The sequence below is a fragment of the Scylla paramamosain genome, unplaced genomic scaffold, assembly GCF_035594125.1.
Source record: "Scylla paramamosain isolate STU-SP2022 unplaced genomic scaffold, ASM3559412v1 Contig13, whole genome shotgun sequence".
NCBI lineage: Eukaryota > Metazoa > Arthropoda > Malacostraca > Decapoda > Portunidae > Scylla > Scylla paramamosain.
The window spans coordinates 1,302,682-1,319,521 of NW_026973678.1; the positions used below are offsets into that span (position 1 = coordinate 1,302,682).

A 16,840-nucleotide genomic window follows, 5' to 3' on the forward strand; every position below is an offset into this window, starting at 1 on the left:
GAGTCACAGAGGAAGACGCAAGGGAGAGAAACAACTGGAGGAGTCTCGTGCATGATGCCAATCCCTTACTCTATGGACAAGGGGAGAGAGAGAGAGAGAGAGAGAGAGAGAGAGAGAGAGAGAGAGAGAGAGAGAGAGAGAGAGAGAGAGAGACGTGTTTCTCTGTCTCTGTGTGTGATTGCCCTGAAGGAAGGATGTCTAGAAAATGAAAATACTTACGTGAACCTTCACAAAATGAAGCGCACTCTGAAATGTTTTAGTGCCTTAGCCCCAGTGAACAATATTAGGTTTTTTCAAGGTTGTCTTAACGATTCTAATAATAGTTGAGAGAGAGAGAGAGAGAGAGAGAGAGAGAGAGAGAGAGAGAGAGAGAGAGAGAGAGAGAGAGAGAGAGAGAGAGTGTTACTAGCTTTGGTGACAAGTGCTGTTAGCCTGAATACTTTTTGGGAGTGGTGAACGCAGTCTCTCTCTCTTTCTCACACGCACACGCACACACACACACACAGACACACCACGGGCTCAGGCTGCCAGGCGGGCAGGTTAGTGTGCGCTCATTTCTCCATCTCATTATATTGTGCTGGGAAAGTTTAGCGTTAAATCTTTATCCCGAGCCGAGGCGAGGGGGAGGCGAGGTTGCCAGGTGGCGCGGAGGAGCCGTATTCCCGCTGAGTGTCATCTCTTTATATTTATCTCAAAGATGCCTCCCTCCCTACGCCCCTCGCCTTTGCCCATCGCGCTCCCCCTACCAACCCAAATTACCATGAAAAGGTCTCGCCATAAGCTGTCTGTGGCTTACAAAAATCTTATGCTGGGCGAGCGAGGAGGCGTCACCACGAGGAATGCTTGGGAATAATGCAGCTACGCTTTTATGTACACCTCTCTCTCTCTCTCTCTCTCTGGTGAGGAGGCAGAATATGGTGTCACCTAGGCTTCGTCTTACCAACAGGTCGGTGTGGGAGATTGCGGGACTGCCACACGTGCAGCACTTCTCTTCCTGCCCCCTTTGAGGTGCCCCTGATAACAACACTTTGGAGCACCACTCTCTCCACTGCCCTGAGCTGGACAGTCTGCTACCCCATGGAGTCCCAATCACTGATGTGTGCCGCCACCTCTTGATGGGTGATAACCTCGACGACATCCTCGCACGCTTCTCTAAATTTGGTGGATGCTGACGTCCGTTTGCTTTAGTGTTTGTAACTTCTTTTGAATTATATATTGTATACGTCTTTCAAACAATTATGCACTTGTTATGTGCTTGTTCCCTGCATATGGTCAGGACTGACGCCTTTATGCGTAATAAGTTAAATCTCTCTCTCTCTCTCTCTCTCTCTCTCTCTCTCTCTCTCTCTCTCTCAAAAGTTTTCTTGTTAATAATGTGGAAATCTTGTTAGTGTGTCACTAGCACCATAAAAACACCCTCAAAAATGAGTGTAACTTTAACTACGTAGAGCCTTTTGATTGGTGGAGGTGGTGCGGCGCAGAAGTGTTTCAGTAGGATGATTAGATGTGCCGAGTCGCCGCTGCCTCAAGAAAATGAACATCTAACAAATAATTCGTACGCTATTCATTGTTTGGACACTCGTGATACGTGATGACTTAAAAGTAGATAAGAGTATGTATTCTCTGTTCTCTTTTATAGTGTTGGGAGGTCACCATTTGCGTTGAATTGATATCTACTGGTGAATCTGGCAACGCGACGCTTCAACTTAGGGATTCGAGTCAGGGTGGATCCCGTTTGGTAAGATTTACTTTCCGTAGTCCAATAATGTATCATGTCCTTTGAATAGTGTGTAATCTTAACCCTGCAATGCGGTTGAATGTTCTTTGTATGAGGTATAATCTCATCCTTGCTTCATACACACTACAACAATACACTTTGGTTGTGGATCAGGCACGTGGCACTTCAACACACATACACAACACACATACGTATTGGAGTAAGCGTAAGTAGGCATTTGAAACCAAGCTGATATACATCTTTCACATTCGTGTAATGCTATCATATCTCCATTGAAAACACGTGTAATCCTATCCTTACTGCATACATAGTACATTTATACAGTTTGGTGGTGAATCTGGCAGCGTAATGCTAAAGTTGAGGACTCGGGTCAGGATGGATTGCCGTTTGAAACCAAGCTAAAATTCGCCTTTCTTGAACCTGCAATGATGATAAATGTTCTCTGTATAAGGTGTAATCTCATACTTACCTCGTGAACACTACAGGAGTACAATTTGGTGGTGAATCTGTCAATGTGACGTTTGAGGTATGGATTCAAGTCAGCGTAGATGTTTGAAACCGAGCTGAGATAAACCTTTCGTAGACCTTTCATGCTCTCGTATACGTCCTTTGTATACCGTGTAATATTCAGCAATTGAGTGGCATATCCCGGCATACCAGATACCGGAAATAAAGAAAGGTATGAGAAAGACTCGAAGCAGTGAACCTCGAGAACGAACCGAGTCCCAGATTGGCCAGGCGGAGGTCCCACGCTGGCGTCACCACTCGAGGGACGAGGCGCCGCGCGGTCACGTGGATATCTGAATTGCGCGTTAATCACCCCAGTAATTGAACACCGGTGTCATTAGTTTGTGTAGTGGTCGTTAATTGTACTTTGCAGTAGTGCAGGCAAAGGAAGCGTTAGACTCTCTAGCTTCCATGGAGCTGACTTTGCCGTGGGTACTGAGCGCTGGCAGCAGGGAGTGTGGTGCTGGAGGCCTGGTGTTCCCTGTCTGATTTACTCCGTGGCGACGCCGGACAGCAGTAGGAGCGAGGTACAGTTGTTGATTCATGTTTGTTGTCTTTGGTGTGCAGTCACCATGTTTTGTTTGTTTATTTCATAACACGTGTTCACATGATAACTGAGGGTAAGTAGACTTTGTGACGTCACTGATACTAGTCCCCTCCCCCCACCCCCACAGCCTGCCGCTCCCCACGGCAGCTTGTATCCCCGCTACTGTGTTTTCCGTGATGCTGTACATATGAATATCGTGCAGTGGTGTCACGGATAGTTTGAAGCTGTTATTTGCAATTGTATTTAGTGGCAATGATTGTTGGTCGTTACCATTGTTCAATAGTTTAGTCGCGTGTATCATTGCACTTGTAAGGGAGGAGGGCATGGGAGGAAAGGGTTGAGGGGACAGCGTGATGCAGTGACAGTCATGCTTGACTTCCTATATTCTTGTACTGATATGAGAGAGACAGAGAGAGAGAGAGAGAGAGAGAGAGAGAGAGAGAGAGTAGGTCAGGCAAGAAGTAAGGGCATTGTATCAAGGGAAGGTGCAGAGGTCAAGAAAAGGTCAGGAGGTGAGGGAAGGGAGGAGGGAGGTCATTGGAGCAGGTCACCGAAGGTCATGTCTGTCTTGGTGAATGTCAGTGAGAGAGAGAGAGAGAGAGAGAGAGAGAGAGAGAGAGAGAGAGTGCGTGAGTGGCTGCCATTGTGGTGTGAACGACGTGACAGTCATCATAATGGCCGTGGTGGTCGTTATCAGCATAATCACCATCACCATTACCACTGCTGTAACAACCACCACCACCATTGTAACCTTCAATTCCACCATCACCAACCCTACCACCATTACTGTAACCAACACACCCCCATCACAACCACCACCACCACCACTAACAAGGTAACCAAAACAATCACCACCACTGTAACCAGCCAGCAACGATGGTTTCACTTGTCAGATTTTTCGGGTAGAATGAATAGGGAACATTACTTGGGGAAATTCCAGAACAGGGATGATAAGCCAACTGATTTCTCTAAATGCTACTTATTGAGATGTTAATGCAGAATCTATAGGAAAATTAAGACCAGATAAATTCAAGGACAAGGATGAAAACTCCTACTGATCTAGTGACAATTGTGTTCATGTGCTCTAGAACGTGTCATGTATTCTACAGGGACTGTTGTTTTGTCGCATCGTTCTTATTCTCTTCAACACGCCATGAGCAGAATAAATAATAAATAGATATATAATGAGGATAACGAATGACACCTGGGCTAGACAAGGACGCCACACTGCGCTGTATATTCTAATGATGTGCTCAGGTGTATAATTCTATTCGTGTCAGAGCTTCCTTAGCGATATCAGTGTTGGTTGTTGATATTCTTTATAGTATGTTGCTGGTGTTAGACGTTTGTCAGTGTTAGTGCCACGAACAAGACTCGCTAACGCAAGACGCCTCAGCAACAGGGTGGCAATGAACAATTCGTCCTCAGCAGCATGAAGTCGTATAAGATTTATCAGAGTAATACTTTCCTGGGTGGCTGCAGTGACCCGGGCGTTGTGACGGAGGCGGTAATGGACCATATTCTGACACCCTTCACCACACCTTCCATAATTACAAAAAGTTTCAGAATATAAAGGATTTTTAAGAGTGTTTTTATGCTTCTAGAGACAGAGTAACATTTTCTACATTATCAACAGGAGAAACACTCTTGAATACTGTTAATCATCTGTGGCCTTTGAAAATAGTCATGGTGGGAAAGCAGAGAGTTTCTGAACATAGGCCAGCATTTCCTCCATATCAGCCTCGCCTCCTCAGCCAGACTAGGCCTTCCGTTATTGGGTGTACCGTACTGGCGCGTGCCGCGCTTTCTCTTCACGCATTTCACGCTTCATTCGCTGCCTTCATCATGCTTGCAATAGACGCTGTACTCAGCATCTGCCCCGAGACTCTACTACTTTACGATGCTTCGCTGTGTGTGGTTTTGCAGTGTTAGCAACCCCGGGTTTTGCTGATCTCGAGGCACGTGGCGGGTCTTGGAATTTAACGCCTGTTAGATAATGTGGAGTGATAAGTGAATGAGTGATGAGCGAATGAACAGACTCGGTAATAAGGTTGTTAATGGCGGGTATGTAGCTACATTTTCGCCTGCTGAAATCAAGATATAGAGATATTGTAATATCACGAGTCATAGCATATTTTTTCATAATTTCATAGCTATGAAATGGAGTTTTTACCTTTGGAATGCTCGTATGCTTGAAAAGCCACATAGACTCGTATGCTTGAAAAGACACAAAGGTTACACTCGAACACACGTCCTGGGAACCGTCCCAAGATTTCCTTGTGTTATCAGCTCTGTAATGTGGCCGAGCCCAGCTGTGCGTCCCCTCCTCGTGCCGTTAACATTGAATTTGATCAGATCAGTCACGGAGGTAATCAGACCAGTTAGTATTGGTGCTGCTGTGTGGGCATCAGTTCTGGAGCGCGGAGGTAAAGAAACAAAAGAACAAAGGCAGCGCAGTTCGGGTGGTCTGCACCGAGCCTCGCACTGTGTATTTTTCCTGGTGAATGTGTAAGGGAAGGGATTGTATTTGAAAGGTTCGTCTCCAGCAGACTGACCATTCAAAAGAAAATTTCGTCATCATGCTTATCATTTTGAACGCTGAACCCTCAATTTTTTGTATCACAGGAAAGCGTACGCGTATGTAAAGTTAGACGCTCAGATCCCATTACCTTGTCAAAAGTTACGAATTAATGTTGTATAATCCTTGAACTATTCCATCATTACCTATTGATTGCTATGAAATACTCCAGAGATTATGAATGGAAGTAAGTGTGACCGTTCCCAGGTATATATGCCTTATCTGAAATTACACACACACGCACACACACACCTCTTTGCATCATGTAAACATTCCCTCTTATCTTCGTACCCTACACACCTCATCATCTTTCCTCGTCTCCCCTCTCCCTCACCTCCCTCTCCCTATCTCTCCCAGCCTCACATCACCCCCATCACCCCATCCCTGCTTCTGTATCACCGCGCACCATCTCTCCCTCTCTCCCTCAGATCGCTTCCCTGTTCTTCCTCCACTTTTCCTCCCCTCTCTTTCCTTTCTGCTTGAGATGCTTTTCTTTTTCCCCGCATTCCCCTTCGCAATATTTCCCCGCCTCTTCCTCAGGCGCCCTTCCCGAACCACTTTTCCTCCTCACCCTTTCCTTCTATCGCCTCCCTTATTCATCTCTCCTTCTCTCTCCTCTTTATTCTCTCTCTTCCCTTTCTCTCTCTCTCTCTCTCTCTCTCTCTCTCTCTCTCTCTCTCTCTCTCTCTCTCTCTCTCTCTCTCTCTCTCTCTCTCTCCTGGTCAGGCGATACAAAGCGAACCTTAAGAAACCAGTAATGGCGCTACAAAAGAAAGAAAATACAGGTAGATTTAGAGAGAGAGAGAGAGAGAGAGAGAGAGAGAGAGAGAGAGAGAGAGAGAGAGAGAGAGCGCTTTGATACTTCACTTTGAAGGCGTGTGTCTGTGTGACTGTATTTACTGTCTGTCTGTCTTTCTTTTTGTGTACGGTGTGTTTGTCTGCTGCTACGGTGTGTTTGTCTGCTGCTCTCTCTCTCTCTCTCTCTCTCTCTCTCTCTCTCTCTCTCTCTCTCTCTCTCTCTCTCTCTCTCTCTCTTTCATCCACAGAAGGTAGATTTTGAGGATAAAACCGCGACCATTCAACACTTAAACTTTTCGAGCTTTTTTATTAATGGCAGTTGAAATGCTCTTCTGCATCTTCTCGTGTTCTTGACCAGTTTCCACATTTAAAAGTAACTAAATAGTCAAACAATTAATGAAACGAACGCATGAATAAGTAGATAAGTAAACAAATGAGTAAATAGTTAATTACGAAATCAAAATAAATGAAAAAAAATATTGAATACTCGGGCAGATAAGCAAAGTACTTGAAGGGTCAATAACCAGGTAAGATACTCGAGAATGACGTGTCTGTCCACAGCACGGCAGCTTTATACAAGTAAAGAATATAGCGAGGCGGCGGGCGGTACTTGACCCCCCTACTGTAACTTCCCTCTGAGGTTCACAGGCCACAAAGGAAGCAGGCCCAGGACTCCCCGCGGCCGACTCTCCCTCACTGCTCGCCGCTCGGGGCACAAAACTTTTAGAAACTGTCGCCGTAGATCAATAGGGAGGCTTAGGCACCACCTCACCCCGCTGATCTGCACGGCTTGGTGGGAGGAACTCTTTTTGTGCCTGGTGTTGTTGATATTGCTGTCGTGGTGGCGGTGTTGCGTTGAGGCAGCGGGTTTCCTGTTGTACAATTCAAGCCACATTGAGGCAATACTTTGTCTCTAAGCAGGGAAGAATGAATTTTCTAGGCTTCTTGAGCAAGTTACAAGTATCCCATATTAATTATAGCATAGATTGATAATAACAATAAAATATAGAAGCAGTGAAGTAACAATAAAATACAGGAGTGAAGTCCCAGTATTGGAGGAGTAAATGTATTGTTGGCGGAGACAGTACTCATGTGTTCTGTGGTTGAAATATCATTCAGAGGAGGACAAATGGCGGGACAGGCAGTGCGGAAGCTGGCCATTACTCTTCCCAGGATGGCCTCGGTCACCGGCCGTCCCATGACCGCGCCGCGTGTCGTCCTAACGCTGAGCAGCACTTGGGTCACCACGTCTCCCAGAGGCAACACTCTTTTCTTTCAATAAACTCATCGGTCAGTGTGTAGACGTCATCGATCAACAATTAATGTACAGTCGTATCATGGGGACTAAAAATAACACTAGTTTGTGAGGTAGTGGGTTTATGTCATTGGTTCATGTTATTGGTGTTTGTGTTTAATTACCCAGAATCATTCAGGTCTGTTTTATTCCATTTAAGAGCGTCCAACTTCAGCTCCCTCCATTTCTCGAATGGCGCACGACAGACCTTGTATTGTTCAAGATCTCGAAAACTTGAATATCGAGTTTTTCTACTGGACACAAGCATTCAGACAACTATTCCCTCTTCATTATTATTCAACCATCTCGCCTTCAACCGTTTTTTTTTATTCTCCGTCTTTCAGTTGATGACTATACAGGGGCTTTGCCGAGCATGTATAGGATACAGCTTCCCATTTATGTAAAAAAAAAAAAAACTTTGAATCTTTACCAAGCACGGTGAATTCAAAAGCCTTTCGATTAAAGATTTTTCTCCCTTAATTGTTTTGCATCTCACCCACTGCCATGCAGGAGTAAACCAGTATCTGGACTCTTTCCTCCCTTTAACTGGAGAACTTCTGGACATTCTTCCCTATTCAAAAATGCCGCATTTAAAATTTCACCCTCATATATCACGATTTATCCAGCATTAAAAGAAAACGATAAATCTTTTTTTTTTTTTATTTGTAAAAGGGGTCAGGCCAGGGGCAACACAATGCGACAAAAAAGTGTCACTGATGGTCCCCGTCACTAAAGAAAACCGTTCAAAAACAAGTCCAAAATTACATTGTGAAAAGTCTTGGAACTTTTCTTTTGTAAAGGTCTGAAATCATAGGCAGGTGGAAATACAGTCGTTGGCAGGGAGTGTCAGACTTTTCCGGCAGAAAGATTAAAAAAAGACTGAGAATACTAGGTTAACTCTTGCATCTGTACAGAAACCAGTTAGCAAAAGTGGATTAAAAAAACTTAACCCTCTCACTGCGATACGCAGCAATTCACGTCACTAGAAGCACTGTACAGAATTTTTACCATCACCTGCAGGAGAGAGAGAGAGAGAGAGAGAGAGAGAGAGAGAGAGAGAGAGAGAGAGAGAGAGAGAGAGATTAAAAAACCAGACCTCCTAATACCTAGTCAGTATATGTCTGGAGGTGACTGTTGAAACGAAATAAACTTATCACACTGCTTTGTGATAAGATGCACCAAATATCACCTAAATGGTTAAAAAAAAAAAAAAAAAAAATGCCGACCTAGATAAATAACATAACCATATTCATTAGACAGTTTTAAGGTCAGTACAATCTGTCACAGGGTTGTAGGGTGCGTTGAATGCGATTTTGGACACGCTAAATAACCATGAAAGGTAAAAAAAAAAAATATTCACATGCTCCCTTCATTTAACAGTATTGAAAAAATCAGTACATTGTTACTGGATACTGGCGTCTGGTAGATTCCGTCGAGAAATGAAGTTCTTGTGTTGTCTTTCCCGCTCTTCCTGCAATTGCCTCGTGTGTGGTGTCGCCTACGTGTGTAGCAGCAGAGTACCCTGCGCGCTGCTGCTGCTGCTGCTGCTGCTGCTGCTGCTGCCACTGAGCCTCCCTGGAGAAAAAGGAGGATTTGAGGTCGTACTTATCTGATTTCCCACTCGTCCTTCCCTCCGTCTCCTTCAGTCTACGTGACCAAAGTTAGAGTTTCACTATTTCTTTCTTTCTCTTCGTAGAATCTTTGCCCTCGAGGATTCCTTTTTCCGTCCAGGTCTTCCGCTCTTTGAACCCTTAATGTCGTTATTTTTGTACCTCTCTCTCTCTCTCTCTCTCTCTCTCTCTCTCTCTCTCTCTCTCTCTCTCTCTCTCTCTCTCTCTCTCTCTCTCTCTCTGAGGCAACTGAAAATTTTAACAGTAAATACCTTCGAAATCCTTGATTACGTATTTTTTCTTGTTACGTAATTGAACATTATGTACGACATGACACAATGGGAATTAAGCTGAAAAATAAAGTTAATTAGTGAGATGTTTTGTTTCCCTGTCTTTAGTGAGTACAAGGCTTGGGAAAGATGAAGGAATAGGGAACAAAATATTTTCCAGGACTTACCGAGGAAGGGGGACGAGGAGCTTGAAATCTTGGTTTACTAAGTGCTTAAGGTACAGGATTTGCCATTTAAGTCATGAAGGTGAAGGTAGCGGTCAGTGGCTAAAGAAATTTATGTGGATTCGAGTGGATATTAAACGGTAACACGCTTAGGTTCTTACGTAGGTCGTTTGGAGGAAAACTATCCACATTATAATAGAAAAGAAACGTGTTGGTAGCCTGTAGTGGTCACTAACTAACAAGACGGATCCAAGTAAACATATTGCAGCAACAGACTTATAGTTTCTTTATTACGCTGTTTCGTTAAAGTACGGTACTTGACACTTAGTATAGTACTGGAGGAAAATTAGCCACATTATGATAGAGGAAGAAAGGTGTAGAAAGCTTGTACAAGGTGATTTCAAGTGAATGTAAGTGAAGAAAGGTGTAGGAAGCTTGTACAAGGTGATTTCAAGTGAATGTAAGTGAATCAAACAGCAACAAACTTTTACCGTGTGTGTGTGTGTGTGTGTGTGTGTGTGTGTGTGTGTGTGTGTGTGTGTGTATGTGTGTGTGTGTGTTCACGCGGGTCGGTGTATAATATAAAACGATTTTCTTCACCAGCCGAAAAAAATCCTATCCCACAAACGAAATGTCGTCTAAAACCTCCAATATCTCACCCTGACTTCACTCAACGTGGCGGTGAGTAGCAGCGTCCGCCGCCTGTCACGGGACTGTCTACCTCCACTAATGACCGACTTGGTGACGTCTGACGCCTCCATGTCCCTGATTTCTGTTAGTGAGATCAAAATGATTACTTGATATTTAGTTCTCTCTTATTTCGCCCTAAAAGGATAATTTTTTTACCTTAATATGTGGTTTACTCTTTATTTACGAGATGCTTCAGAGATATACCATTTTACAAAAGCTAAGTGATTGCTTCCATGACTGACTATTTTTTTAACGTCAGACCCAGCCTGAATCATGTGAATTATTTAATCAGCGTTGATTGCTTCCTCTTTCCAATTACTTTCATATATTTTTTTCAAGGTATGGTTTATATCATGTATGAATTGACTTCCACGTTTTTAAGCTCCTAATAATTTTTTTTTTGTGTATTTACTTTGTTCTTATTGTTCTTATTGTGTTTTAAGTCAATTCTGGATTTCTTTCTAGGAATACCACCACCTCCTCCTCCTCCTCCTCCTCCTCCTCCTCCTCCTCCTCCTCCTCCTCCTCCTCCTCCTACCTTGACATTGCCACCTCACCCCCTCGCGTGCTTTCCTCAGCCTCCGCTCATCACATCATGACCTGCCGTGCCTGTCTTCCTGAATGGCAGCCGCGATGTCTTCATCTTCAACTTGCGCCTCATTTCCTGCAAACTCATACGTCTTCTTGAGCGGCGGGTTTGCAAGCGAGATAAAAAGAAAAGGAAAAAAGGACAAAGGAAAAATAAAGAAAAAGAAAAAAAACGGAGAGAGAAAACGGACAGTAGGAAGCGAACTGAAATGCTGAAACGATATCGAATGAAAATAAATAAATAAATACTACTTTTCAAAGACGGATATTCAAGTGCAAGATGAGCCTTGAAATTTTCATATTACTAAACAAATACTTAAAGAATAAAAAAAACTTTTGATCAATAAGGGCTTCAATTGTAAACACCCATTGAAATCTTGCAAGGCCACAAAAAAAAAGGCTAAACACAATGAATAGGATTAAAATTGACGAGTCATTGAAAAAGACAGATAAAGAATCACAAAAAAAAAAAAAAATAATAATAATAATAAATAAATAAATAAATAAATAAGAAATATTGATCAGATATTCAACTGTAAGAAGCGGAGTGAATATTTTGTGAGGCGGGGTAGGCGGCCGGGAGCTCCATCCAGTGCGGGGCCAGAACCTTACAAGAGAGGCCCGGGAAAATGTTGAGGTCCCGCAGTGAAGTGGCTGGCCTTGGAGTGTCCCTGCGAGAGGCCGAGATAAAAGCTTCCCTTCCACGCTGACTTACGCTGCTGCTAAACTTTTCTCGGCAGCGTTTTCCAGTAATGCTGCGACACTCTGGCTGAAGGCGTAGGTACGAGTATAATACGATGCGATGCTAGTATGATACGAGTATTTACGAAGCTTTTTTATTTGTTTCCATCCCGAATTTTCCTATTAATTATGTGACATTGGTGCTTGATGACATACAGTATAATAGGATACAATGCTTAGTATGATATTAGGAAGCGTTATTTATTTATTTTTTTTCATATTGCGTTGTTTCATGTCAAGAATAATACATGGATTTTCCTATTAATTCTGGGACACTGCGGCTTGATAGTTTACCGTATAATACGATAGAATGTTTAGTATAATATTTCGGAGGCTTTGTGTATTTGTTTTACTGCATTGTTTCATGTAAGAAATACCTAAGACAATAATTAATATCACGTATATTTTCCAGCAGACTTGTAGAATGTTTAACGTTGTAACTGACCAAAAATATAAAGTACAGAAATAACATACAAGGAAAATGTGTTTAGTTATTGTATTTGTACCTATATTCTAGAAATAGTTATTCTCGTGTGAAAATATCCTTGAGAACCAGACTAATGAACTGTGTGGCCTTTAAAAACTTGAGACAACAAAGCGTTCCAAAATAAGGGATGTAGGCAGATCAATGATTTAAGGGTGAAAACTTTCACATGCCATGCAACACATGTTCACGGGAGACGGTAACAGCTGGGGGCGAATCTCCGCCTGCCAAGTAGTGGGTAAGGTTATTACTGTGTATGTGTGTGTGTGTGTGTGTGTGTGTGTGTCTCTCTCTCTCTCTCTCTCTCTCTCTCTCTCTCTCTCTCTCTCTCTCTCTCTCTCTCTCTCTCTCTCTCTCTCTCTCTCGAGAGAGAGAGAGAGAGAGAGAGAGAGAGAGAGAGAGAGAGAGAGAGAGAGAGAGAGCCCAGACGCGTATACACACATGCAAATACGCAGAATGGAGGAGGAAATTAAGTTATGAAGTTCTGAAAGACTTTAGGGAGTATATGAATAAGTTGAAGAAGGTTTAAACTTGCGAGACTACAGTAGTCGTTACGATTAAGAAATAAGTGTGCGTGGAGCTCCCGAATGTGACAGATACTGGACAGCTAAGTGAGTGGCGGAATCGTCGGGGTTGGAGGGCGGAATGAATATACTGTTTGGTGAGTTACTGATAATGCACGTGGTGAGGTAAAACGTTGTTCTGATTCCAAGTGTGGTGAAATAAAAAAAAATATTTCCAAGTGATGAAATAAAAAAAAATGAAAAATAATTCCAAGTGTGGTGAAATAGTGTTTCATGTCTTAATGTGGTAAAATGGATCGGGATTTGATTCTTGGGGGTGGATGATATGAAACGTTTATCGGTCTCTTATAAGAACACAAGAAGATAATGGAACTTGCAACAGGTCATTAGTCTTACACGTGGTAGTCCCTGTTCGAAACGTACTTACTTACTTACACTTATCATCTTTATACATAAATTTGTTTATCTCTTTTCGATCTCATATTTGGTGGTGAAATAAAAGGGATTTGATTCTTGCAATGTAAAGAAAGGTTTTGATACGTATAATGACGTAAAAAGAGGTTTAACATTTGAGAACTACGTAAAAAGGTTAGGAATTATGTTGAGAAAAACAAATTGGTTTCCATGCGTGGTATCATAAAAAAGTACCTTACCTCATATTTGATGAAATAAAAATCACTTGATCAAAAGACTGACCCACATTCAACATTGGAATTAAGAGGAATGGAGGACGAAAAATGTGTTAGAAGGCTTATGCTGAAGGCTTACACAATGAGAGAGAGAGAGAGAGAGAGAGAGAGAGAGAGAGAGAGAGAGAGAGAGAGAGAGAGAGGTGGGTGCAAGTTGTAAGAGGATTGTTTCAAGACTCAGGCAACTTTTTTCATCTTTTTATGTAAAGAAGGATTATATACTGATGATGTTGCTGTTGGGAACTCTGGATGAGAAGAAGAGTGCGAGAGGATACTGGCATTACTGATAGAGAGAATAGGGTTAGCTAAATCGAAGAATGGTTATCTGTGCATCCGATTTAAGTTAATTTTTTTTTATAGTATTTAATGTTTGTGTGTGTTTGGAAGGAATATATTTATTGAAGTATATTTCTTTGAAGTAGGTAAGGAAGATTAGAACAAAGTGGTTGCTGTTTGAAATCAGAAGACCTACATGTGGCAATTTATATGTAACACACACACACACACACACACACACACACACACACACACACACACGGTGAAGGAGGAAAGCAGTATATAAAGCTCGAAAAGGATGAGAATCGCCACACACACACACACACACACACACACACACACACAGGTGAGCAGAGGGTTAAAGGATGGACTGGCAGTAAAAGCTTCCGTAGGGATTAAACTAAAAGCCGAATATCGGAGCGAGGAGGCGAAACCGAGGCAGACTGAGGAACAGAGCGAGGCAGACTGAGCGTCGGGGGTGCATGTCGGTCGTCTTGGGACCACTCCAGCCCTCAGTCCAGGTCAGAGCTGCGATGGCATGGGAACTGGAAAGGCAATAGTGGCTCTGCCTTTACCTTTAATATGATGTCCATTGAAGAAAAAATGTGGCAGTACTTCATGAAAAAGGGTAATATCGTGAATGGGTTACGCATGGATTGTATTATGTGGATACAAGTGAATGCAAGTTGATACGAAAGGCGATACGTGAACAGGATATCATAAATTTGTATACATTCATATCCTGGTGTGAGAGGACCGCGTGCTGGCATGTAATGGTAGAGTATGGGTGCTTGACGAGGCTTCATGAGACTCACTCTGTCATTATTTGTCTCCCTTCAACAGGCACGTACCAGTCTCACTTTAAACACTTTATTATATTTATCATTATGAGAGAAAACTATTGTGTGTGGATAGGTAGACAAACAGCCCATTGTTAGACTTAAGCTTTCTGGGCCTCTCAATGGCTTCTACATCTCTTTCTTACTGGGTGAGCAAACAATCTCAACTCTCATTTGAAAGGTCGACCAATGGCGTTACTGGCAAATTCTCTCCGCCAACAAGGAATCAGAATCATAGTTCATGTAAACTCTTAATACTCGTAGGTGTAAAAGTCGAAACTGTTGCGTAAACTGAAAATGCAAAAGTGTGTGTGCTTTGGAATTAAGTCCAAGGAAAGGGAGGGTAGTGAATTGAATGAATGCAATACATACAAGGATACACTGCAGCTTCATGGCAATACTGAGGATGGTGAGCGCCATGCAATGTTAGGAACACTGGTATTGTGTTGCTGGATAGAAGTGTGTAGTGAGTATGACCGGGAAAAGAGGAACGCAATGCAGAAAAGGGAAGCAATCCAGAAAAGGAAAAAGAAGCAGAAAAATAATATGCATATTGATGACTATGACTATGGGCATAGAGAGAGAGAGAGAGAGGAGAGAGAGAGGAGAGAGAGAGAGAGAGGCTAACTATCCCTATTGGTCCATTCAGGCTTACCAGGAAAGACCTACACTGAAGAAAACTTTGTTCTGCCCAGCAAATGTGTTTGAAAATCTTATTATTTTTACTGGATTCATAGTTTGTTCCCCTGTTTGTATGATAGTTTGTGAACTTCATGAAAACTCTCCTTTCGATGAATTTGTAAGCGAATATTCTTGTTGAGTTGTAAAGTTCTGTGAATATGTGAGGCGGGAGGGAGTGTGGAGGTGTTTTTTGTACAGGCTTCTCCTACTCGACTCCTTCATTGCCAGAGCTGGTTCACTTATGTAATTCGGAAAGTAGAAAGGTTTTTGTTTTTAATACTATGTTCTTACTACTACAGTTGCTGGCATATTGTAGAAACTAAGGATATTTTTTTACCTATCTTTTTTTTTCTTTTCGTACATTGTTTCAGATAACATTTCGTTTTTTTTTGCTTTGTTTTGCTTATTTAATGTTTTTGCTTTATTTCACTTACAATTCCATCTTATTTGCTATGTTTCGCTTATAATTTCATAATTTTTTTTTTTTATCATTTCATCTTTTTGTTTCATTCGTGTTTAATTTCCACTTGTTTCACTTTTCTGTTCTCTTTTCGCTACTTCAGCCATTAAGATACATTTGACTTTCACTTCTTCCACTCTTACCGCTTCCTCTTGTTTCATTCCTCTTGTTTCATTATCTCTACTTGATGAATTACCACCATTTCACACGTTTCAGTCTCACCTGTTTCCCTCATATCACCTGTTTCCCTCTCTGACTTGTTTCACTCGACATATTCTGTAAGGTTGATGAATTATTGGTGCAGATAGAACACCATGTATTTGATAAAGATTTTTTAGGTAATACTTTTTAATCATCGGTACGAAATACGACAGTTTTCCATTAAATTAGTATTTTTCATGTATAAAGTCTGCTTATTGAAATATTAATTAGTAAGAAGAGCTTTTAGGAGATTACAGCAATGATTTTTTTAAACTGTTGGTTAAAAAAAAATGACAGGTTTGTATCAGAATCAGCAATGATGAAAGAGGAATGTTGAAATATTACTTGAAATAAAAGCCTCCACGAGATTACAATATTTTCTTCATTACAGATACAAAGTGTAAAAGGAAGAGGACAACTTATAAATGTTTAACGGTTTATCTTTTCTTTCTCCACGTAAGGCCATAAAAATGCTGAGTAACATAATTAAGATTAATACGACATAGCGCAGCTTATGAAGAGTTCGACTTTTGATTAGTGATGGGATAATCTTACGAGAAGAAAATGCAATAACTATATGAAAAAAATTTAAACGTATATTGACTTTGATAAATATATAGATGTAAAGTTAGATTACAAACACATAATATGAGAAACCTCTTATTATGAAAAGTTAAATGGTAGACAAGTGCTGGAATTGTCTTTATGAGGAAAGTTGATAACAGGGAAGAATAAAGAGGCAAGTAAAAGAAAGGAAATGAAAATTTATGAGGTTAAGAGTGAAGTTATGAAGTGGACAAGGTGACACAAGGGAACAATCATTTAGTTCAGATCTCTTAGTCAGTAATAATTTTGTTTTTGTTCAGGAAAGTCATCAAGGGTTGCTGCAATGAGTTAACGTGGCACGGTGTCATTAGCAGTCAGGGGGTTTTTTAACTTTAGTCTGCCCTGGCGAACCTTTACCGCCGTCTGAGTGAGAATGGTAGTGAATTGGCCAAGTCATTAGGGTTATGATAAGGATGTCGCTATCACCACCACCATTACCACTAGTATTATTACCTGCCATATCTTGATTTTGTCTTTTCTTTTTTTTGTATATATATGTCCGTATATCTGCTTGTTTCTGTGTATTTCTATTTGC

At 41.7% G+C, this 16,840-nt stretch overlaps 1 long non-coding RNA gene across 1 annotated transcript; it reads left to right on the forward strand.

Annotated features, from left to right (window-relative positions):
* The first annotated feature begins 2,489 nt into the window (after positions 1-2,489).
* On the forward strand, positions 2,490-12,027 carry LOC135097150 (uncharacterized). Its single transcript, XR_010265414.1, has 3 exons — positions 2,490-2,772; positions 10,130-10,300; positions 10,682-12,027. It is a non-coding gene; the product is annotated as an uncharacterized LOC135097150 (long non-coding RNA).
* Positions 12,028-16,840: the final 4,813 nt, after the last annotated feature.